This window comes from Ornithorhynchus anatinus, chromosome 13 (assembly GCF_004115215.2).
Source record: "Ornithorhynchus anatinus isolate Pmale09 chromosome 13, mOrnAna1.pri.v4, whole genome shotgun sequence".
NCBI lineage: Eukaryota > Metazoa > Chordata > Mammalia > Monotremata > Ornithorhynchidae > Ornithorhynchus > Ornithorhynchus anatinus.
This window is the reverse complement of record NC_041740.1, coordinates 14,666,337-14,692,107: the sequence shown is the minus strand read 5'-3', so window position 1 is coordinate 14,692,107 and position 25,771 is coordinate 14,666,337. Positions and strand designations below refer to the sequence as shown.

General features: G+C 47.6%; 1 protein-coding gene across 18 annotated transcripts in view; it reads left to right on the top strand.

The window, feature by feature from the left end:
• Positions 1-4,836: 4,836 nt before the first annotated feature.
• Positions 4,837-25,771, top strand: part of SVIL (supervillin) — a 162,053-nt gene continuing 141,118 nt past the window's right edge. For 11 of the 18 annotated variants that reach the window (XM_029078293.1, XM_029078295.1, XM_029078291.1 and 8 more), the window contains exon 1: positions 5,943-6,044. The gene's annotated coding sequence lies outside the window, so the exon portion shown is untranslated. Of the gene's footprint in view, positions 4,855-5,942; positions 6,045-25,771 lie in introns of those variants that run through there. The other 7 variants (XM_029078302.2, XM_029078301.2, XM_029078300.2 and 4 more) reach the window with 4 other exon arrangements.

The following is a 25,771-nucleotide window of genomic DNA, read 5'->3' as shown; positions in this document are numbered from 1 at the left end:
CCCACAGAGGGTTCACAGTCTTATACCCCATTTTACAGATGAGGTAACTGAGGCACAGAGAAGTGAAATGACTTGCCTACGGTCACAAAGCAGACAAGTGGCAGATCTGGGATTAGAACACATGACCTTCTGACTCCCAGGCCTGTGCTGTATCCTCTACGCTAAGCTGTTAAGTGCTTGGGAGAGTACAGTATAACAGAGTTGGTAGGCAAATTCTCTGCCCACAATGAGCTTACAGACTTCCCGTATACTTTTCCTCTTCAAATGTCCCCAACCTCTTCCAAATCTGGACCATCTTTAGCCCTCAAGACTCATTATTCAGTGTTGCTCATTCTCTTAAAGAGCCTTTGGAAATAAAGCACTCTTAATAATAATGGTAATAATAGTAATAAGTGTAGCTTCCGTCTTTCAAATATCTGCATGCCTTGATTAAAATTACATTGGCTCTTCCTAAGGTTCAGGCATTTGCTATATTTCTTTATTAGGGATATGTGCACACTGCAGAATCAATCAATATCATTTAGTGAGCACCTACTATGTGCAGACTACAGTACTAATCCTTTGGGAGAGTACATTAGAATATGTAGACACACCACCCTTGCCCTCAAGGAGGTTACAGTCTAACAGGGGAGACAGATGTTAAAATAAAATAGATTATAGATAGGCCAAAGATTAGAAAGTGACTGTTTCCCCTTGTGCCACCCTCGAGTCTTTCTGCTGCACTATTTCCACATATTAGCAATCTATCAAGTGATATTTACTGAGTGCTTAATCTTTTTAGACCACTGTACTAACTAACCACTTAGAAGTGTATAATAGAGTGGATAGACCTGATCTTCTTAAACCCTTAAAGAATTTATAATCTAGTGGGAAGACAGACTCTAAAATAAATTATAGGTAGGGGAAAGTAACAGAGTTTAAAGATAACTACATAAGTGCTGCAGGATGGTGTGTGTGTCGGGGGGGTAATTATCCAAGTGCTTAGGGGGTTGAGGACTCAAACCCAGAGGAGAAGTGCTGAAATAATGGTATTTGTTAAGCGCTTACTATGTGCCAAGCACTGTTCTAAGTGCTGGGGTAGATACAAGGTAATCAGGATGTCCCATGTGGGGCTGTCTTCATCCCCATTTTACAGATGAGGTAACTGAGGCACAGAGAAGTTAAGTGATTTGCCCAAGGTCACGTAGCAGAAAAGTGGCGTGGGGGGAGGAGGAAATAGGGCGGGATAATGACAGTAATCTGGGAAGGCCTCCCGGATGAGATGTGATTTCAGAAGGGTTTTGAAGATGGGAAGAGTAGTGGTCTGCCGGATGTGAAGCAGGAGGAAATTCTAGGCAAGAGGTCTCTCCTCCGGGCTGAATACCAGTATTTACTGAATACTTATCTGGGATTGGGAGTTGAAGATTCCAGCCTTCCTTCCACCTCCCTTTCCAAAAGAGGCATAGCAGTAATAGTAGTTTTTAACTGATTAGAGTGCAAAGCGCTGTGAAAAATCATGGAATGAGATACAGACATGATTCATTCATTCATCAATTGTATTTATTGAGTGCTTACTGTGTGCAGAGCACTGCACTAAGCACTTGGTAAGTACAATTCGGCAACAAATAGAGACATTCCCTACCCAACAACGGGCTCACAGTCTTGAAGGGGGAGACAAACAACAAAACAAAACAAGTAGTCAGGCATCAATAACATCAGTATAAATAGAATTAGAGATATGTACACATCATTAATAAAATAAATAGAATAATAAATATGTACATATATACACAAGTGCTGTGGGGCAGGGAGTGGGGGTAGAGCAGAGGGGGTGATCCCTTGCCCCCAAGGGGCTCACGGTCAGCTCATTTGTAAAATGGGGATTAAGAGTGTGAGCCCCACCTGGGACAACCTGATTACCTTGTATCCACCCCAGCATTTAGAACAGTGCTTGGCATGTAGTAAGTGCCTAACAAATACCATTATTATTGTTATTACGAGTAAAGTGGAGGGGGGGAGGGGGAGAAAGAAAGAGTGAGTGAGTTTAGGGAGCTACATAGAAAAAGATGAACTGACAAAATAAAAGACAAGGACGGTGAGATAGAAGCAGCACACGGATCTCTATAGCCAACCCTGGGGTAGATGCTCACTAGATGGTCCTTAATGATTATGCTGCAGAGGGTGGAGGAGGGCAGGGCAGATTAGGGTAGGGCAGGGCAGGATAGGACAGGGCAGGGTAGGGTAGGGCAGAGCAGGGCAGGATAGGACAGGGCAGGGCACGGGGACGCTGTGAGATTTGTCTGGCGGGGCAAGTTACCCCCCTGGAGCAGGGTCGGGTCTCCTGCAGGCAGGAGCGACGCAGAATGGGGAGGTTTCCGGGCATTCGGATAGAGAGCAAGTTGCCCCGTTAGGTCCCCGCCCAGATACGCAGGAGTCACCCGGGCATAATACATAATCTGATCCTACTTGCCCGGCTTGCCTTAGCGGGCAGGGCGGGGGCAGGAGCAACCCTCGTTGTGGACAGGGCATAATCATAATAATGATGGTATTTGTTAAGTGCTTACTCTGTGCCAAGCACCGTACAAAGCGCTGGGGTAGATACAAGGTAATCAAGTTGTCCCCCGTGAGGCTCACAGTCTTCATCCCCGTTTTTACAGATGAGGTCACTGAGGCCCAGAGAAGTGAAGTGACTTGCCCAAGGTCATACAGCTGACAAGGGGCGGAGCTGGGGTTAGAAGCCACGACCTCTGACTCCCAAGCCCGTGCTGTTGCCACTAGGTTATACAGAGGAGCACCGAGGCTTAGTGGAAAGAGCACGGGCTTGGGAGTCAGAGGTCATGGGTTCTAATTCCGGCTCCACTGCTTCTCAGCTTTGTGACCGTGGGTAAATCACTTCACTTCTCTGGGCCTCAGTGACCTCATATGTAAAATGGAGATGAAGGCTGTGGAGCCCTCCGTGGAACAACCTGATGGCCTTGTATCTACCCCAGCGTGTAGAACAGTGCTTGGCACATAGTAAGCGCTTAACAAATACCCACATTATTATTATTATTATTCTCTGTGCCTCAGTCACCTCATCTGTTAAATGGGAATGAAGCCTGTGAGCCCTACGTGGGGCAACCTGGTTACCTTGGATCTACCCCAGCGCTTAGAACAGTGCTTGGCACAGAGTAAGCGCTTAACAAATACCAACATTATTATTATTACTGTTGTTCTGTGGGGTCTAATCCCGGATCCGCCGCTTGTCAGCTGTGTGACTTTGGGCAAGTCACTTAACTTCTCTGTAAAATGGGGATTGATTGTGAACCCCACCTGGGCAACCTGATCACCTTGTATCCCCCCCCACCCAGCGCTTGGAACAATGCTTTGCATATAGTAAACGCTTAACACATGCGATCATTCTTACGGGAAGCAGCGTGGCTCAGTGGAAAGAGCACGGGTTTAGGAGTCAGAGATCATTCATTCATTCAGTAGTATTTATTGAGCGCTTACTATGTGCAGAGCACTGTACTAAACGTTTGGAATGGACAAATCGGCAACGGATCATGGGTTTGAATCGCGGCTCTGCCACTAGTCAGCTGTGTGACTGTGGGCAAGTCACTAAACTTCTCTGTGCCTCAGTCACCTCATCTGTAAAATGGGGATTAAGGCTGTGACCCTCATGTGGGACAACCTGATCACCCTGTAAAGTGATCAAGTGTAAAGTTGAGAAGCAGCGTGGCTCAGTGGAAAGAGCAAGGGCTTGGGAGTCAGAGATCATAGGTTCAAATCCCGGCTCTGTCACTTGTCAGCTGTGTGACTGTGGGCAAGTCACTTAACTTCTCTGTGCCTAGTTACCTCATCTGTAAAATGGGGATTAAGACTGTGAGCCCCACGTGGGACAACCTGATTCCCTGTCTACCCCAGCGTTTAGAACAGTGCTCTGCCCGTAGTAAGCGCTTAACAAATACCAACATTATCATCATTATTATTATTAAATCTCCCCCAGCGCTTAGAACAGTGCTCTGCACATAGTAAGCGCTTAACAAATACCAACATTAGTATTATCGTACTCTCCCAAACGCCTGGTACACTACTTGGCGCACAGGGAAGTGGTCAAGAAATGGGATTATTGATAATAACGATCCGGGAGAGGAGGCGAGGCATCGTCCCCTTTAAGGGGAGAAGAGCCCGGAAGCGGCGCCGGGAGAGGGAATCCAGGGCGCGCGCACCCGCTGGAGGATCGCGGGGGCGCGCGCACCCGCTGGAGGAGTCCGGGGGCGCGCGGCGCGTGTGCGCACTAGCTGGAGGGGCCGGGGCGCGCGCACCCGCTGGAGGAGCGCGGCGGGCGCGCGCACCCGCTGGAGGAGCGCGGCGGGCGCGCGCACCCGCTGGAGGAGCGCGGAGGCGCGCACCAACTGGAGCCCGGGGGCGCGCGGCGCGTGCGCGCACTAGCTGGAGGGACCCGGAGGCGCGCGCACACCCGCTGGAGGGACCCGGAGGCGCGCGCACCCGCTGGAGGAGCCCGGGGGCGCGCGCCGGTTGGGGGGGTCGGGGGCGCGCCACAGCGCGGTCACTCCGAGGTGGGCAGGGCGGGCTCGGGGGGCAGCCCGGGGGAGGGAGGTCGCGGCCCAAGTGGCCGGATCGTTTGGCGCCCGCCCGGGGGGGGGGGGGGGGACAGTCTGGGGACAGTCCGAGCCCCCTCTCCCCCTCCCCAAAGAGAAAAAAGCAAGCTGGTGCCCCGCGCCCCATCCATCCATCCATCCATCCATCCATCCCTCCCTCCCCGGGGTCGCCCCCCGCCCACTGCAGGACTTGGTCCGTCCGGGGCAGGGGTGGTGAGTGTGCCCCCCCCCCCCCCCCCCCGCGGGGGTCTCTGCCCAGCCGGCTCCGAAGGTAAGACGGGGCGGCTTCGGACGCGGGTTTACGGGCGGTGCCCCCTCTGATCCCCCCTCCCCCGGGGGCTGCCCTTCTCCCCCTCTTCTGCCAGCGGGCTCGCTGGGGCACCCGGACGGCCGCTCGCAGAGACAACCTCGTGCAAAACTTTTAGCCCACGCCTCCGCGCCCGGCACAAGTTCTGCCGCGTTTGGCGGCGGGGTCGGTCCTCCCCCTCCTCGGTGGGGAGGGGACGGAGGGGAGGAAAAGGGGTGTATCCCAGGTGAAGCCCCGGCGGCGGGTAGGGGATAACAATTGCCCCGCCTCCCCCCCCCCCGCCCTCTCTCGCCCCGTGAAACACCCCCCCTCGAGCCGGCTCGCTCCTCGCCACAACCGGCTCGGCCCACCAGCATCGGGGACCCGCCGGTCCCGGGAGTGCGGGGGGCAAAGGGGAACAGGTAATGGGGCGGGGGGTCGCAGCATCGTCGCCCTCCCAACCCCCTCCAAGGCGCTGGGGGGGGGGGGGGAAGCACCGACCCACCCGACGGTCGCCCCCGGGCTGATTCCCCCCCTCCCCCCTTCTTCCCGCTCGGCCGGGCTGGGTCCGGTCCTGCGGCGGGCGGTCCGGCCGGAGTGTCCTGGGCCATGTGCGCCCGCCCCTCGGCCGGGGCCTGGGACGAGCTGCGGGGGAGGGAGGGGTGCGGAGCGTTAGGCGCAGAGTGGGGGGGGGGGGCGGGAGGCGGCCCGGACCCCCGGCCGCGGCGCCGGGTCCGGCCGGCAGAGGGCGCCCGCCCTTCTCCGCCTGCGGGAGCGCGGCCCGGGCGGGACCGGACCGGACCGGGATCGGGATGGGGACCGGGATCGGGAGAGACGGGAGGATGGATGGGCGGCGGGAGAGGTGGGAGAGGGGCGTGCCCCTGCTCCTGCCCGTCCGAGTGGGGCAGGGCTTCCTTCCGAGTTTTGCAAGCGGCCGACTACCGGGGGCGGAGACACAGGAGGTGGAGGAGGAAGAGTGTGCGTCCGTGTGTGTGTGTGTGTGTGTGTGTGTCGGGGGGAGGGGGGAAGGGCTGCGCTGGGAAACGATCGGTTTCCTCTTTAGATGTTGCCGGCCACCGGCTCCAACCCGAGCAGCTGCTCCGAGCCGTCCGGCTTCGGGCGGGCAGGGCTTGACAGCTCAGGGGCCCCTGAGAGTCGAGTCCCGGCCAGCGTGGGTGAGTACCAACGGGGGCCCTGGGGAGGATCCTCTCCCCCTCTTCTGCCCCTTTCTAACCCCTCCACCCCTTCCTTCTTTCACTTCTTAGCCTCTAGACTTGTCAGGCCCCAAGACGGTGAGCTCCTAGAAGGCAGAGATCAGATCTTCCAGCTCTCTTGTACGCTCCCAAGCTTCAGATCGTTTAAGCTCTCTCCCAAGCTTCAGATCTTCTAGCTCTCTTGTACTCTCCCAACCTTCAGATCGTCTAGCTCTCTCCCAAGCTTCAGATCTTCTAGCTGTCTTGTACTCTCCCAACCTTCAGATCGTCTAGCACTCTCCCAAGCTTCAGATCTTCTAGCTCTCTTGTACTCTCCCAACCTTCAGATCGTCTAGCTCTCTCCCAAGTTTCAGATCTTCTAGCTCTCTTGTACTCTCCCAACCTTCAGATCGTCTAGCTCTCTCCCAAGTTTCAGATCTTCTAGCTCTCTTGTACTCTCCCAACCTTCAGATCGTCTAGCTCTCTCCCAAGCTTCAGATCTTCTAGCTCCCTTGTACTCTCCCAACCTTCAGATCTTGTAGCTCTCTTGCACTCTCCCAAGCCCTTCCTTTAGTGCTCTGCCCCCAGAAAGTGCTCAGTAAATGCCACCGATTGACTGAAGTGGTGTTGTGCCCCAGAGGAAGGGGTGGACTCGGGTCTGGACTCTGCAACCGCAAACTCTTTTGTTTTCCTCATTGAAAACTCCGTAAAGGCCGCTGGCCTGAGTCTTCTGAGGAAAGTCGCAGAAAAGTGTAGAGGTAAATCTTCCTCCCTGTCCTCTCTCTTTGGGAAGCCAAGCTGGAAAAGCCACTCGGCTAAGCCGGTGGAGGTGGTAGAAGTGATAGTAGAGGCAGCGGCTGCTTGCAGCTGGCCAAGGAGGGATCGAGGTCTGGCTCAGGTGCCCTCTCAAGTGGCCCTGATATAGGGAACGGCAGCTCCCCGGGGAATCTGACAGTTGAAGGTCGCAGAACTTGCCGGAGAAGAAGGGAGGAGGGGAGAGTCAGAGCCTGTCACTTGTTACTTCGGAGGAACCGGCTTTCACATACCGTACGGTCACTGGAATCGGGAGGACCGTCTGTTGCCATTCTGGGCCCAAACTCTTTCCGCCGATCGAAAGACTGAACGGAGGAAAGAGAGGTAGCTTGCCGCCGACCGATGGCCCTGGGTGAAACGTTCACACGGGGAGATCAACAGATGGAATTCATTTTCTGCCTTGTTGTTGTTGTTGTTGCGGTTCTCCAAATCCCTCCCCCTCTCTTTTTCCCTTCCCCGACTCCAAGCCAAGGGTGGCCCGTGGTAAGAGGGGAGCCAGGTGGGGAAGGGAGGGGAGGGCCCGTCTTACCTGTCACGGGTTTTGGAGCCGTGAATCTGGCCGAAGCTGTTGTTGATATTGTCTGTCACATGGTTGCCAGACTAAGACGCCGGGCAGCTCTGTACGAGAAACCGGAGACAATCGTGTGTGTAACGTACAGGTCAGCCTCAGGTTAGGATTTTAAAGTTTCTTTCCTAAACCCCATGGCCTACGTTTGGGCCTTTCTGCCAGCTAGAACTAGCACTGACCACTAAGGACCAGGAAGGGGCTGGGGGACATGATTCTTGTGCACCAAAAATTGTCACAATTCCCCAATGTAACCATTAATTGACTTTCTGTCTTTAGGAACTGTAGTAGGTAGATCCAGCCTGCATTTGATAATGATGGCATTTGTTAAGGGCTTACTATGGACCAAGCCCTGGGGTAGACACAAAAGAATCAGGTCGGACACAGTCCCCATCCCATGTGGGACTCACAAGGGAGACTGGACTACCACTGGAAATTTACATCTTTTCTGAGTATGCGCCCTTTATGAGGCTGTCAACCATGCCTACATTTCACACCATTTCAATTTTTGTCACTTAGCTACCGTGCCTTTTCTATTTAATTGGTCCTGAATATATGTTCAGATCCAATGGAAACGAGCGTTGGGTAGCCGACTTTTAATTACGGCTAACTTATTGACCTTAGAATTAAAAAAAAAATTGCCTTTTGAGACTTGACAACCTGGCTTCATTTACTCGCTAATGAAGTCACATCCTATAAGGATATTAATTGAGATTGGACTGTGGAATGTGGGACTTTTACTGCTCAGCTGTGCCTTTAAAACTCTGCCTTTTAAGGAAGGCTTTGTTATAAATTCAGGTATGATATCAGTTACCCCTGTTGTTCAAAATGTTCTCATAGTTGAGTCAATTACCTTGCCAGAAAATGGCTTGAAAGCATAGGTTAAAATAAGCTTTTTTAAAAAAACAAACAAAAACCCCCCTTTTCCTAATTGTCTCCTTGCCTTTTCCTTTCCTTTTCTGAAAGGGACCAGAAAAGGCAGTTATCATTTGGTTTGAGCTTGCCACTGCTCTGTTAATATCCTAACATCATGCTATATATGGTTGTTCCCAGCTTGTTGCCCACAGCTGAGAGAGAACTCGGGCCAGTGGTGAGAGCAGCTGACTGGGGATCAGGAATCAGGGCCTCCTTTTCCACCCCAGGGTTATCCAATTGTAGAGCTGCTCACACAACTCTTTTATTTTACACTCAACCCAGGCCTATCTTTTAGGAAAGCTCGCTACATATTGCCAAAAACATTGATTGTTATCTAAAGTCTTCTTTCTGCGGGGCCTGCAGGGCTTACAGATCTGTTACCTTATGCCTTCCCTGGGTAGAAGGGTGTCTGATTGACATATGGAAACATTTAGGCAACAGCAGGCTAAGACAGGGTGAGTAATGCAGCTAGAACCCACGCTTCCAGTTTCTCATTCTGGAGGACTTTCCAAAAATCTTGTCGTGATGCATGGGATCATTCTCTCTCTTTCTCAGGATGCACATGGGTAACCTGAACAGGCTTCCCTTTTCTGATACATGTTATTGCGTGCATGTGTGTGTGTTGCATGTATGTTTGTGTGTGGCACTAGGTTGTATAGAGGTGAGCTAAGGAGCGATCGGGTATCCAGGAAGGAGAGTATTTTATGTCAAAGTAAATTTTATGATATTATCATCATTAACCAACTGCTAAATAACCTCCATGGCATTTAATTTGCATAAAGGTTTTACAAATTGAATAAGCTTTTGCCACATAACCCAGTATCTGTTCCATCAGGTCCACCAGTAGAAGGGCTTATTTTTTGTGCTATTCCTCCAATATTTGCACCCATCCTCCAGGTACATTTGCTTACTGAAAAATTTCTAAATGCAGTCTGTTCTCCGATAATGTGGGCGTTATACTCTTGGTCTTCAGTAAAATGGGTGTTTTGCTCGGCTGGCCTTGGCCAATGCCTTGCATACCTGCACGCATTTCTTCTAACATCGTGTTGCATTCTACTCAGCTCCCTGCCTTCAGGACATTCTCTAAATATCCAACAGCATTCTATCCAAACCTTGTGTTAGGGGAGAACTGACTGTATGGATTAAAAAAAAAAATGCAAAGCTTAGAATATGCAAGAGGTGGATCGCTATTGTTTGGCCTCTTAAACAGTATTTTCAGACACTTCATGTTCACTTTGCATTTCTCTTTGACTGTCGCCACAGGATAGGCATATGTTTTGGAAGTTCTGCTGGAAATTCCTCTTTTGCCTCAACTACACAAGGAAGAACACTAATATCAAGTGGCAAGCTAACTTTAGCGGCGCTTATCCACGCAGACAAAAATCATGCCTTTGGAGCCTTGGGCCCTCCCAGGGAGCCCTAACCTCAGCATGGATGCCTGAATGATGGAGAGTGTTTCTGGGTTTTGCACTCGCCTCGTCTTGTCCTCCCATCCCACTGACTCCTAGGGTGGCCTTAGGGTAGGGGGCCGACTGGTGGCTTGGTGAGGAGGCAAACCCAGAACTGTTAGTGCCTCTGGGTAAAGGCAGTCAAACTGGTGACATGTTTCCAAAGATCCGGTCTTATAGGGGAAAAAGAACCACTTCCCCATCAGAACGAAAATACTACTGTGTGCTTAGTGCTGGTGTAGATGAAAGATAATCAGATCGGACACAGTCCTTATCCCGCACAGACCTCACAGGGTAAGAAGGAAGGAGAGCAGGTAACTCCCCATTTTATGGCTCAGGAAACCAAGGCATTGAGAAGTCACAGAGAAGCAAGTGATGGAGTTGGGATTATAGCCAGGGTCTCCTGTGACTTCCAGTCCCGTGCTCTTTCCACTAGGCGATGCTGTGTCTCAGCCCTTTGGCCCCATGCTTTTCAAAATTCCTATCCTGAATTTCAACAAGTGTTCTATCATCAGAAGCCTTCAACTATAGCTGACTAAGGAGACCGAGTCTTCAAACTAACATTTTTTTTTCTGTAAAAAGCAAGAAACCTCTCTTTGGCTCATTCAGATATGGTCATTGGGTGATGTACCCATCCTCCCATAACAGAGGAGTTGTGCTTTTCTTAAACCCCATGTTAAAAAAGACAAACTGTCACTTCGGATCCATCTCCATCCTCACCACCCTTATGTATATGTCTTTATACTTGGTTGCTTCCCCTATCTACAACTTTAGGGGCAGGAGGAATCAGTTTTACTAACTCTATCCTACTTGCCCAAGCGTTTAGTATAGTGCTCTGCTCAGGGTAAGTGCTCAGTAAACACCACTGATTGATCAGTAGGCATGTAAACAGTGGTTTCATCTGGCAGCATGTTGCACAGTCTCCAGACAGTCTCGGCTGTCACAAGAACTGTCTCCAGTACCAATGTCGCAGCCTGTCAGAAACGTGGAGTGAAATCCCTCACTCTGTCAGAACTGGAGTGTGTGTGCCAAATTTGGTCGAGGTCATACCTCCTTCGCCCCCACACCCTGTTGCCGAGCTCAGGGAAAGCTTGTCTGCATATACGTCTTGTGTCCGGAAACGAGAGAACCTTTTGGCCCAGCTGGAAGATGAGCTGTTTGTTTGTGTGTTTAGTGCCGGGGAAACAAAATGGTCTTTTTCGTCAAACTAGAAGATGAGCCATTGGTGCGATCTAGTTGCCACTTTGAAAGGTGAAGACCAAAGCCCCCAATTTTGTGAACGGGAACGCCGTTCTTATCCACTTGTTGAGCTCTAGGAGTGTGGACAAGGAGCAGCTGGGCAGCAGGCGCCCAGCCTGCTCTCAGCTGCGGCCTCCGTCGTGCGGCGGATCAACGTGTTAGTGTGATTTTGGATCACAGCGGCTGCCTGTTCAAAACCGAACTACATTCCCCAGCTGTTCTACAACTTCTCTGGGGACGGACCCGCCAGCTGTTCCGAGGCAACTGCGGCTACAGGGCTGCTTTGGCGCAAGTCCTGAGGCAGCTAAATGGCAAGCGCCAGCCCCAGTTAGTGGTCCTATTTGCCCATATTAGTCTGGTTCTTGCCAGTTTCCTTTCTGGGCTCTTCAGCCGTTTTTGCGTCCTGGTTAGGACATAGTCATTTTTCTCTCGTAATCACAGTGTGACTTTGGGTATGCCGATCTGGCTGTAATAACGTACCACACTCTTCACAGTACATCTTAGCCTGGAAGTGGAGGATCTTATTCTAAAATTCAGTGTTCTGGACCACCGAGTGGGATTGAACTGTGGGTAAATGTAACATTGAGAGCAAGATGGAGCTATTGAGGGGGAAGAAGCTCTCCCAATAAACCGCAGATGTGTAATTAACCCAGGAACGTGAAATTAAAAATTTTTATTAGGTGGCTAGGGTTATTTGTGTTACTCCAATTCAGCACCTCAAATGCCTGCCCCCAACTTTGTGGCCTATCTTTCTGTCCCCTCTAAAAGAAAGATTTAGGTCGCCAAGTGCTCCGCTCTCCCTGACCGTATTTGGAAAGTTTTTAAGTAAGATATTATAAGCTCCTGGAGGACACTGTCTTTTTGTTATCCTCTTCCAAACTCTTAGTTCAGTGCTCTTCACACAAGAGGCAACCAGTAAATACCAATGAATGAGTGAAAGCGTCATTTCTGATTTGCCTCGCTTGGGCCATGCACTTTATTCATGAAAGTTTGGAACACCATGTGGGCTGAAGTGATCTTTGGGAACATTTAGCGATCAAATGGAAGTTGATTGGGCAGAAGTTCATCCTTGATGTTAGCACCTCTTGTCACTTATCGGGGGAGTTAGGAGGAAGGTCTGGCACATGCTCATTGGAGCCGGGCAAGCTGTCACTTCAACCGTGGAGTCCGTGAAGATCGGGAAGGAAGTAGTTTCCTTCGACCACCTGGAATTGTGCCGTTAAGCCCCAGGGGAGGCAATAGGCAGATTATTTTTTTGCTGAGTGCCACTCTGAATTTGCCTTGCCTGGTTCTAGGCCTGTTCCTCTGCCTCCATCCTGGTGATTCTGGGCTGGCTCCCTTTGTGCTTCTGGTTTCACTGTGGTGCCCTCTGCACGTCACCGATATCTGTGTGAATGTCCTCATCCACTTCCCATAGCTCCCGGTTTCAAGTGACTGTGCTGTATGCCCATTTCCTATTTGCTTATCTGTTCTTGGAATTGCTTTTCCCCTTCAGCCAGTGCTGTCTTATGTGGAAATCTTTTTCCGATCATTCCTTCCTTGCTTCTCCCCATTTAAGCTTTTCATAAACCTCTTTCTGGCTGGTTCAGAAGCCGAGTTTGAGCTCCTCCTTTCCTCAGCTGATTCTTTGTGCCAACAGTTTCCCAGGATCACTCATGCATTTCTTTGTGTCTGTGGCCTAAGCCGGACTTCTCTTTCTCTCTCCTCCCCCGTTCTGCTCCCATCACCTCCCTTTCTGGTCTGCCCAGTGCTACTTACAGAGCATTTTTCACCTCCCTAGTCCAGCCTTTGCTTGTCCATAGGGACTCTTCTCTAACTTTGTTCCCTTTGTCAAAAGTTAGTCAAGGCTAACTCTCCCACCCCCACATTGAGTGCATTAAACATTAATCTGGATCAAATTAATAGGCCTTTTTATGTACACTGTGGTATTCGTAAGTAGAAGATTGGGAGCATCAAATTAGAAATGGTTCCCTGTAGTGCTTCTCAAAGTCAAAACTTTTATTTTTCTCAGTTGCAGTTTATTTTGGCAGACTGTGCACGGCAGTGCTTTAAAAGTAACAGAACCGTTGCTTTCCTTTTTGCAAAATGGAAACTGTGGATGAGAACTGGATTAATATCAGTGCTCTAATGCATATTTGAAGGATCTTCTTGGAAAGGTTTTTGTACCCATCTAGCAACTCTGTCTAGTGTATAATAATAGGAAAAGGACGTAAAAGCAATAAAAATAGCACAAAGCCCACTGATTCGTGAACCTTAAGAGGGTGCTGTGGGTCCAGAGATTGGCCCCTGCCCTAATTTCTTTCGCTCCCCACCCTTATGGTGGGTCAGAGGAGTGGAGTGGGTTATGCTATTGATGCCTATCTACTTGTTTTGTTTTGTTTGTCTCCCCGCTTCTGGACTCTGAGCCCTTTATTGAGTAGGGATTGTCTCTGTTGCTGAATTGTACTTTCCAAGCGCCTAGTACAGTGCTGTGCACACAGTAAGCACTCAGTAAATACAATGGAATGAATGAATTAGAGAGTCCAACCAGGCCCTGGCTCTCAATCAATCAGTCATATTGATTGAGCGCTTGCTGTGAGCAGAGCCCTGTTCTAAGGACTTGGGAGAGTACAATACAAAAAATTTGGTAGACACGTTCCCTGTCTGCTTGCAAGGAGCTTTCATTTTCACTGTTGCTGCTTCTGGAGAGGTGTAGGGCAAGGAGAGATGGGTGTGTCTGGGGGTGAAGCACAAAATTGGTCCCCTCGTCCCCTGCCCAAAATCACCCTGTGTGCCTTGGCATTGTGGAGCCTTCTGGCATACAGCCAATGACAAGGCTCAGTATCCTTGTCCTGAAAGCTTCTGAAGGAGTAGTGCCCCTGCAGCGATTCAGGTTTTTAAAATGCAGTAGTTCACAGTTAGTCCCCCATTTAAGCTATCCTTGGCTAGCGTAGAGATTTTGGGTTGAACGTACGTTTTTCAGACTGCAGAGAGAATTTTACTGAAGTTTGAGCGGATTTCAAGCCGGTATTAGGCATACATCTGTGGGAAGATGGAAAAGCACATGAACTCAAGTGAAAAACTGCAACTTGTCTTTCTCTAGTGAAGAGAACCCCTGGGGTTGAGGAGTGTCCCACAATTTAGCATGAGATTGATTTTTGTCCTCCAGGATGATCCAAGCACTTGCTGAAAAATAGGGACAATCTTTAGTACTTGCCAGGAGGGTTCAGGCCTGAAGAATGTTTTGACTGATTATGTGAAGTATAGCACCTATTGGCTAAGAACATTTTCTTGTTTTAAATTATTTGTACAAGAAGTTTTACTCATATGGTAGCTTTTTGCCTGGACTTGTGTGTTTTTAAAAGTACCAGCACTTAATCGGGGCCTAGCGTTTAGTAAGTGCTTAGCAAATACCATTTAAAAAAAGTCTGGGGAAAAAAATCAGTTGCAATGTGCAGGCAAAAAAAACCCAACAAAAAACAAAATAATAAAAACTTTTTTTGTTTTTTGTTTTTCCATGAACAAATTGGTTCCATCTCCAAAGATCAGTTGCAATGTGCAACTAAAAAAACCAAACAAAAAAACAACAGAAACAACCCCCCCCCTTTTTTTTTAGTTTTTCCATGAACAAATTGGTTCCGTCTCCAACAACCAAGCATTTTTCCTCTTAGAAGAAACCACAGACCTTTTTTGTGGACAAAATTTTTTCACTTTCATTTTAAGCGCAACCATTGGATTTGCGTTGAAATGGTTCCGCTTTTAGTGACTGAACTTTATAACTTCTGGCCTTCTCTTAATGGTCTTTGGCGTCTATCTTTTCCCCAGTCATTGAGAGTTTCTGTGTGGTGGTGTGAATTGCATGAAGAAAACACCTTTCCAAGTGCTTGTTCTCTTTAATTTTCTCCATGGCTAATGGTTACTCCCGTGTTTCAATGAGACATTTTTGAAGCAAAGTTAGATGTCACTTTAAGCTAAATTGCCAACCTAAAGGATTTCTGGAAGGTGCTCATAAATGGTTTCCTTGGCTTGGCTTATTACTATCTCCCAATCGATCCTCCTAAACATGCCATCACCCACTTTTCTGCTGTGTGACCTTGGGCAAGTCACTTCACTGCTGTCAGCCTTAGTTGCCTCATCTGTGATATGGGGATTGAGTCTGAGTGCCCCATGTGGGACAGGGACTGTGTCCAACCTGATTTTCTTGTATTCACCCCAGCCCTTAGTACAGTGCTTGGCACAGAGTAAGCACTTAACAAATACCATAACTATTAATATCACCATTATTATCACTCTTGGCCAAAGGACCAGTGGGGTGGACTAAATGAGTGGCAGCATTTCAGAAGAATGCCTCTTTTATCAAAGCAGTCAAATTTGGCTTCATTGTTCACCAAAGATGTGGTCATTCACCACAGTTATAGATGGGTGCTCTCTAAATGTAGTCTTTCATCGAAAGAAGTGATAATTCAAAAGTGAATCTAACAGTCCCAATAGAACAAACACAGCTTTTCCCCAGGTTGTCAGTCCTGTCTTTCTGTGCCCCCTAAAGTTCCCAGCAGGTTCTGTAGAGTCTCACTTGAAGAGCAGTGAATATCATTTGCTTTGGCAGGCACTGGTGATTCTAAGTGAAGCAAAGAGAAAGCGCCTTCAAACGGTTGGAAGTTTAGTTTCAGATTCTCTTGTGCCTTGTGCTGACAGGGTGAGTTTGTTGACGGTCTGCGTAACCACCAGGGTTGATGATGAGCATGAAGTAGAAGCAGCGTGGCTCAGTGGAAAGAGCCTGGGCTTCGGAGTCAGAGGTCATGGGTTCGACTCCCGGCTCTGCCACTTGTCAACTGTGTGACTGTGGTCAAGTCACTTCTCTGTGCCTCAGTTACCTCATCTGTAGAATGGGGATTAACTGTGAGCCTCACGTGGGACAACCTGATTACCCTGTATCTACCCCAGCGCTTAGAACAGTGCCCTGCACAAGTAAGTGCTTAACAAATACCAACATTATTAACCATCAGACAGAGATTAACAGATGGCTTTGGAAACACCATCCTGAGAATGGTCTTTGTTTTTAGCTCTTAAACATTTATGTACATTTATCGTATTTGATCAGGGCACAGCTCGTGGCAAAGAATAGCCTATGTGGTCTGTTCAATGTGTGTCTCCTCAAGCTCCAGTTATGTAGTGGTTGGGAAAGAATTACAGGGTCCAGTGACTGGAAAGCCCTCCCTGCTGCTCTTTTCTTAACCTTCAAGGAGTTGTTTTTTGGGGGAGGAGTTTTGTTTGGACATTTGAAACTGGAGTCCTTGATACCTTTTCCTGACCCTTAAGCGAGTCGTCAGTCTGTTTCTTGGTGCTTTCTTTTTACACTGGGAGGGAGGGAGGGAAGTTCTGTTTTTCTTAGCAGTCCTGAGACCTGCTCAGTTTGGGGATTTTTCAGTGTCTTTACAAGCACAAGATTCTTGTTGGAGTAGAAAGAATAGGCAGCCAATGATTGTTGGAAAGGTAAAGTCCAGACTGTGGAGAATACATAGAAAATTCAAGGTGGGATCCACACCTCAGGTGTTGGCAGCACTTTCTCTCCCCACTTTCCTCCCACACACCAACAGCTGATAATTTGCATTCAGTGAAACAGATATCCTTGCAACCTCTTAGGCAAATGCAGTCTGGGTAGGGTGACTTGGGCTTAGGCAGTATTAGCGTCAGTCATTCACTGGGGGGGCTGGGAAAAGCAGGTTCCCAACATGAAAGGGACAGCAGAAAGCGGTTAATAAAAACAGCCTATTGAAAATGTTGGCTGAAAGTAGGAAAACAAATCTTCATTCTATCGCCCAAACATGGCGGTATTCCGGTATTCTTCTGAATACTCAGAACTGAGAAGATGAGTGGAATTCAGATATGGGGGAAGGAATATCCTATTGAAGAAAGTCCTGAAACTTTCTGGCAATAGGGGGCTAAAGGACTGACAGCCATTCCCCAGGACAAATTCTTCTGTATGGCAAACAGGAGGGGGGTGAAGCTGCCCCTTCACTTTATCTCTTACCTTCCCTGGCTGCTCAGCAGGAGACAGCAGAGTTATCTTTAGAAGCTAGTAGTAACTGGAAACCTTAGATGCTAATGGAGATCTGTGATATGTGTGGGAATTCTACCATCCTGATCATTAAGGCTAGGGAAGCACAGCCTGTGAGCAGGACTTTCCCAAGACAGGCGAGAGCTCCAGGCAGTTCACTGGAGAGGGGCTGCTCGCCTTCTTTGGGGACTTCAGGGAGGTCAGAGACCACTGGCAGTTTTGCAAATAGCATTCGAAGTAGTAAATAGTGGATGATGTGTAATGTCTATCTACATTGATCCTTTCAGTCACACCAGCATCCGCAGATAGGATCTCCGTCAGAAGCTTTGCCTCAGAGCCCAAGGTCAGCTGTAGATTCATCTCTGTAACCACAGGAATGGCTGGGATCTCATTTAAACCCGTTAAGATCAGTTTGATGACATAAACTCCCCTCACTCTACTCATAAAGAGATGTCTGAAAGTGACCCTCTAAACTCTAGGCAATTTAGAACAAAGTAGAATAAAAGCGGCCTTTTCTGCCTTAGTTCTGCAGTTATCTCTGAAGCATTTGGTTGTTAAGATTTCATTTTGGAGGGTTACAATACACCACTGTACTCTTATTCTGCGTCTTAGCTCCTGAGATAAATCTGTTAGCATGGCAGGACCAAACTCTGGAAACCTGGCGGGAGAGAGGCGTGATTGTGCTTACCTTTGGCCCCCAGAAATATTCTTGCAATTTCTTCGTTGTTTTTCCCTTGAAATACTCCAGCCCCACCCAGCTGATTGCAGCCTCCAGCCACAATCTCCAAGAATTGCCAGACTTAATCATCTTCCTCAATTTTCCCTTTGATGCCTCCTCCAGTTCTTTAACCCCCCTGGCAGAGTCACACTGGGAGGACTGTTCCTAGGCCCACCCCCCTGCCTCCCTCCCACCCCCTTGCAGCCCCCCACCTCCAGCTGGCTTCCCGGCCGGAAAGAGGATATAGTATTGTTGCGTGCAGGGAAAGCAACTGGTGAAGGATAGCCTTTGGGTTTTATTTAGTTTGGCCAAACATGGATAACACGCCTTCAGATGACTTCTTTAAATAGGTCAGTGCACACAGGTGAGATCTTTTGCTCCCCAGCAATATTTATCCCTCCAGCGCGGTCTGGTTGGGCACATGTTGAGGACTGTATTGTGGACTCCGGAAGCATGCTGAGATAGAGAAGTGAATGAGTGAGGTAACCTCGCAAGGCAAGTAAGGCTAACATTGAAAAGAGACAAGTACCAGCCTCTGCTGACTCTTCTGCCCAGTCCCAGGTCTCCCTGTGCCCCCATTGGGGGGGTTGGTCCTGCCACAAGAGCCCTGGGCTTTAACTTTAACGATTTTGCACTTCAGTTTCCTCATCTGTAGGATGAGGCTTACATAACTGTCTTTCCTTCCCTTAGACTCGGAGCCCCTCAGTGGACAGGCACCTTGTCTGATCGATCGTAATGTATCTTGCAAGTAGTAAGAGCTTAACAAATAGCACAACTATTATTATTAGGTGCTAATACACATGCAGAATTTTTCTCATGTGTGTGAGGGTCCTGCTGAAACTGCAGTTTCCAGAGAAGCAGCATGGCCTATTGGAAAAAGCACAGGTCTGGGGGTCAAAGGACCTGTATTCTAATCTTGGCCCTACCACTTGTCTGTTATGTGAGCCTGTACAAGTCACTTCATGTCTCTATGCTTCAGTTGCTTCATCTGCAAAATAATGTTTTTTTGGTATTTAAATATTGCTTAAATATCACAATTATTGATTCCCAGCATTGCCTTGAGGAACAAATGTGCAGTTGTACCTCCTCAGAAGTTGGCTCACATCCACTTAGATTGGTCTGGGGGCCTCTTCTGGTCCATTGCTGGGTCTCAGGTTTTTGGCCCAGGCTCCATTTCCACCAACTCTAGTGAGGGACAGAGAGAGGGAGTGACCTGCATGTTGCAAGTTGGCCAAACTTTGTGAGGGGGGTAGAGGAGGTGTCCAAGTTACTGGAATGGGTTTATGAGCCTCACAACAGATTGTGCAAAAAATTTAACAGTGAACTTCCTCCTAAAGTACTGTGTTTACTGAACTGATAATTTCCATCTTTCAATGAATAAGGAAGGGGGAGGCCAGCTGTGACCTGAACCTGACCCATTCTGCTCTCTTCTTTGACAGATGGAAATGAAACAGACTCAGAACTCGGGTTAATCAGTCAATCATTTATTGAGCACTCACATATGCAGAATATTATACTAAGATGGACCTTAGTTCAGTGCTATGCACACAGTAAGTGCTCCATAAATAGTACTGTTTGATAAAGACAGAGGACAAGCCTCCAGCCTTGGGGCTTGACCAAGGCAGGGTTTATCAACCTTTTTTAGAAACCACACCTCTGCCTTACACACACACACACACACGCACACACTCTCTCTCTCTCTCTGTCTCTCTCTGTCTCTTTCTCTCTCCCCCCCCCCCCCTTTACTGGAGTAAGACTGGGTGGAGCAGAGGGACACTAAATAACATGACAAAACCATTCTTGCATGCCTCTGAACTGGGAGTGAGAATACCGCTGTGATTTTTTGCTGTCTCAGCCATGGTCAGACTCCCTTGTTTGCCAAAATGACTGACCCCTTACCGTGCTTTGAAGCCCTCCCAGGGGTTTGTGTACCCAGGTTGACCATCTTTTATCCAGGGACTCTAAAAGGAATGGAAACATTAGTCATCATGACCTCACTCCAGTGCCAGGCCATCAATCTCCTTACTGGAGAGATAAGCAAGCTCAACCAGCCACTGTTTGGGTCAATAAATATTGCACTACCATCTGGAGATGGAAAGATTTTTTTTAAATTAAACAGATGATTCAGCATGGTCATTAATTTTATTCCAGGAGATACAAAGTCCATAACAGTCTTCAAGAATCATGGATATCTAGATTTGTTTGTTTGTGACTTTCCACTTGTTGCTGAGGGGGGCATTTGAATTTCCTGTGTGGGCTAGAGACAATGGCTAAGAGGAAGGCTGTAATCTCCAGAGCTGAGGGGGCTTGTGTTCTCTGTTTTTAATGCAAACCAGAACAGTCTTAGGCTGGTTCTCCGATTCTACTGAAGGTCATGGGAACAACTAGAAAGTATAGCTTCATTGGAAACCTAGAACCTTTCCTCTGCTGGAAAAAAGTACTTTTGTTCAAGAAAATAATCAAGATTGTAAATTCCTTGAGGGCAGGGATCATGTCTATTTCTGTTGTACTTCCCCAAGTGTCCAGTGCAGAGATCTGCACAGAGCAAAGTGTAAAATTATTACTATTGATTGATTAAATTCATGTTTCAGTGAATTTTGCAATTAAAAATAATCCATACAGAGTTGTCAACAGAAAAGGTGAACTTTAGACTGTCCAAATTTGACAATTCTTCCTAATTGTCATTAACTTCTTTACTGGGTAGAATCCATTATTAAGGGTAGCATGGGGGCACATTCTATGTACTTCGTTGTTTCCTAAGATAGTTTTTTTTTTAGAAAACTATACATGTTTGAGAAGATTTCATTGACTGTCCAGGGACAGTGACTGACATTTCAGTAATACTTCATAATAATAATAATAATAATAGTCATTTAAGTGCTTACTATTTTCCAGGCACTGTACTAAGCACTGGGGTAGATACCAGATAATCAGATTGGGTACTGCCCCGTCTTACATGGGACTCAGTCAAAGTAGCAGCAAGAAAAGAGGTATTTTAACCTCTGTTTTAGAGATGAGGAAACTGAGGCTCAGAGAAGTTGAGACTTGCCCAAGGTCACACAGCAGGAAAGTGGTGGAGCTGGAATTGGAACTAAGGTTCTCTGACTCCTATACCCATGTGCTATTACACTTCTCATCTATTACTTTCACCTCAATTCCCTTGCCCAACCTTCTACAAGGGGACACCGCATAGATCCCTTGACAAAATCTAATTGGATCTGATCCCTGTCCCCTATTCCAAAGCACAGTCACTAGCAACTTGACACTGGAGCCGTTCAGCCTGGTTTTGCCATGCCATCACAAATCCCCTTCTTCCACTGGTCTCCCAGATGAAGCTCTAAGCCACCTTCAAGTTGCCATTATGAAGAACAGATCCAGACTCCCAACTCACATCTCCACCACTAGCCCCCTGCTCCCACTTTAGCTGCATAGGCCTGGGCCTAACTTCTGAAGGTCCTACACCCACTCAACAGCTTCTTGGGCCACAGGAGTCCATGGTGCAGTGGTGGAGGTGCTGCTGTGCATTTATAGTGGTTTTTTTTTTCCAGTGGACACAGCACGGGCCTGGGAGTCAGAAGGACCTGGGTTTTAATCCTGACTCTGCCACTTGTCTGCTATGTGACCTTGGAAAAGTCACTTCACTTCTCTGTGCCTCGTTCCCTCATCTGTAAAATGGGGATTAAGATTGTGAGCCCCATGTGGGACAAAGGACTGCATTCAACCCGATTAGCTTGCACCTGCCCCAGAACTCAGTACAATGCCTGGCACATAATAAGCACTTAATAAATATCACTATTATTATAATGATTGTTATGATTATTAGCTGCAAGAGTGGCAGGCCATTGCTGCTGTCTCCTCCTCCCTCCCAGAAAGGAGGCCCAAGTCTTGGTCCTGCTAGGACTTGAACCGCATTCGGTCCCTGAGGTGCTATGAAATATTTCTCAGGCTGGATGGGTGGGTGGGGCTGGGGATTTCCAGTCCTGCAGGGCTCCGTGCTATGACTCAGCTGGACCAGACTGAATTTCTTCGGATCCATTAAATAAAATACAGCCAACCCCGTGAGCCTGCAAGCCAGCCCGCTCCCTACCTCCCTTCCCTTCTTCATCTCCCAATCTGGGGCCACTCCTGCTGCTTCTGACATGCCCCGATCCATTTGGAAACAGTGGGGGGAGAACTGGTAGGGGAGGGAGGGCTGGGAAGAGAAGGGGTTAGGAAGAGAGGACGAGGGGAGTGGGACACAGTAGGGAATAGAGAATGGTTGGTTGAGTGGGTGAGTCAACAGTGAGGGATGGGAGAGCTGGGACAGTGATTATGTGTTCTGCTAAAGGACCACGGGATGCTAGTAATGAGACATTTGTGTGTTTGTACATAGAGTACTGTCAAACCTGTAAGCACCAATGCCAGAATAACAGGTATAGTGTGAAAAATAAAAATGGACTTTTTGTACATCCTGTGGTGCTGCACTTCTGCTTTGTATTTACACTCCGCTGGTAGGACAAAACTTCCACTTCTGGTTTTGTGTTGTGGTAGTATAGCTTACCTTTCCCTCGCCTCGTTCTACCTCTCATACATCGAATCAACCACCAAATCATCTCCCCCTACCCTTTATATTCATACGGACTGAGATCCTACCCATACATATGGGTGCATGTACACACAAATGTTCAGAGACATCTGGACAAATATTCATCCATGCAGGGGCTCAGACCATTTGGGTCTTAGATATATCCACCAGTGAACTCAGTAACACAAGGAGATTAGGGCATATGCACAGATGAAGTGTCAGGTGAACAGAGGAGGGAAACTTTAAAGAGTTGGGATGATTGTTTCAAGGGTGGTTGTAACACGAAGTTTACCTGTGTATTATGGTACATATCTACGTAGGTACGTTGGAAAAGTTAGTGGGGTATGGCTCATGTCCAGGAAGGGAAATTTAAACTACAGAATGTCAGCTTTTCCTACCCAGTTGTTCTCACCCCTTGCAGCACTTCGTCATAAACATTTTGTGGGATATCTAAAGCAGACACGTTGAGATACTGTATTATAGCAAGTGCTGCCTTCCAGCCCAAGCACGATACACTGAGCAAGGGCTTTTGCTTCTCAAGGTTTAAGTTTACCTGGTTGATTGTGCAACCCAAACCTTGAACAACTTACCTATTGAGAAGCCAAGTCTAAACCACAGAGCCACAACTCTTAAAGGGATAAATCCTGCCCAAAGTGGTTGGAATGGAGAGGTGAAGAGTAAAAGGAATAAAAGAACCCTAGCAAATTTGCCTAGAACAGATATCTAGAATATGTGCCCATGTACTCCTTCAACATGCTTTCTGCAATTGTCAGCTAATAATAATAATAATGTTGGTATTTGTTAAGCGCTTACTAGGTGCCGAGCACTGTTCTAAGCGCTGGGGTAGTCACAGGGGAGTCAGGTTGTCCCACGAGGGGCTCACAGTCTTAATCCCCATTTTACAGATGAGGTAACTGAGGCACAGAGAAGTTAAGTGACTTGCCCAAAGTCACACAGCTGACAAGTGGCCGAGCTGGGATTCGAACCCATGAACTCTGACTCCAAAGCCCGTGCTCTTTCCACTGAGCCACGCTGCTTCTCTACAGCTACAGTGGAACCCATTCCTTGCTTGTCAGGGCTTGAAGAAAGCATAGGTTGAGAGTCAGATTGAGGCCAAGTTTCTCTTATGCAAGGATTTAGGAGAAGACATTGACTTTCTAATACTGACTTCTAAGCAGCTCTGCCTCTAAGCAAAGCCAGGCTGGGACCAAAAGCTAAGGGCAATGTGAATAATCTTGTGCAGCAAATGCAACTAATTTAATTTGCAGGAAATTGGGAGACTGGCTAATGGGGAGAGTGGGAGGATGATGGAAGACTCAAATCAAATTTTGCTAATCTAATTGCCCTAAAGTAGAATAGAAGCTTGCAGTTTTGGTCCTTGCATTTGGTTGCTATATGGGCAGAAAAGGAGATGCTTGGAAGGATTAATGGCGGGGAATTCACCAATGGTAGGTATTTGAGAGTCACAGGTCCTGTTGTGCCTTTAAGGGAATTTTTGTGTGGCCAAGTGGTTTTTGGTACATATTTTGGTGCAGGAATTAAGATCAACCAAGAGCATCTATTGTCTGCTGTGTGGAAAATACTATATCAAAAGTGCTTAGGAACATTTAGTGGAATCAGTATATATGATCCCTGGCCTCAAGGAGTTTACAACTTAGCAGGGATGACTGACACAAAAATAATGCTAATAATAAAAATTGTGATATTTAAGCACTCGTTATATGCAAACACTGTGGTAAGTGCCAGGGTAGATGCAATTCAGTCAGATCAGATGCAGTCCCTACCCCACATGGGACTCTGACCCTAAAAAAGAAAGTAGAAGTTAACAGACGTAAGTGCTGGTGGGAGGGAAGGGTGAATACCCAGATGCTGAGGTGACACAAGTGTTGAAATGGCAGGGGAATGTAAGATGGGAAGAGGGTCAGATTTGTGTTGGACCATGAATGTTTATGGTACTTTTTAGTGAGTACTGCAACCTTGACATCAGTGCTTGTGAAATGTGCCAGCTGCTTCACAGTTGTATGCTCACCTAATTAAGAGGTAACAATCTAATCTATTTTGCAAACAGATGTTGTGCTATAAGGTTTTAAGGATTACTCTACTTTCATTTTCCTATAAATAATAATAGTGGTATTTATTAATTGTTTATTATGAATCAGGCCTACAAGTAAATCACACACACTCCCTGTCCCACATGGAGCTCACAGTCTCATGGAGCTCACAGTCTCATTCCCCTTACAGATGAGGTAACTGAGGCACAGAGAAGTGAAATTATTTGCCCAGGGTCACACAGCAGAGAAGTGGTGGAGCTGGGTGTTTTTTTTTCCAAACGTTGTACTTTTAGGATGGTGTAATGAGAATTGTTAAGAATCTTTGATTTCAGGTAATCTGAAACTAATTTATACTTTACAAGGCCCACAGTTTAAATTATTGTCCCAGCCTAGTCCAGAGAGGAAGAGGAGAGCAGGCTAGGTGTTGACTTTTTTTTAATAGAACTTAACTAGTTCTATTAGTTGTGGGCACTTAATAGTACTTAAATGCTTACTGTGTGCCAAGCACTGTATTGTGCACAGGGGTAGATACAAGCTAATCAGGTTGAACACAGTCCATATCCCACACAGGGCTCACAGTATTAATCCCCATTTTATAGAAGAGATAACTGAGGCACAAAGAAGCTAAGTGACTTGCCCAAATTCACTCAGCAGACAAGTCGCAGAGCAGAGATTAGAACCCAGGTCCTCCCAGGCCTATGCTCTATCCACTAGCCACACTGCTTTTCTCTACTAGAAGAGTTATTTTCTTTCTGACCATCTAGAAAAGAGCCAACTTATTGAAAACTCTAAGAATTGTCCATTCTTGTCATTTATGTATGGATCTTTTCTATTTTAAAAGTGCTTGTAGAGGTGGGGAAAAACAAGAGCATCTTTTTAAGAGGGGGATGAAGAGGATGGAATTTCAGCAGTTAAAATCTGACTGAAATTGGTCCTTGATTGGGTTTTATCTTAATATTTACTACTACTACTAACAGTTGTGGCATTTACAAGAGTTTATTATGGGCCAAGCACTGTATTAAACACTGGGGTACATACAAGGAAATCAGGTCAGACATCTCTGTTCAACATGGGGTTAACAGTCTGAGGGAGAAACTGGTATTTCATTCTCATTTTTCTCAGTGGAGAAGCAGCGTGGCTCAGTGGAAAGAGCACGGGCTTTGGAGTCAGGGCTCATGAGTTCGAATCCCAGCTCTGCCACTTGTTGGCTGTGTGACTGTGGGCGAGTCACTTCACTTCTCTGGGCCTCAGTTCCCTCATCTATAAAATGGGGATGAAGACTGTGAGCCCCACGTGGGACAACCTGATTCCCCTATGTCTACCCCAGCGCTTAGAACAGTGCTCGGCACATAGTAAGCG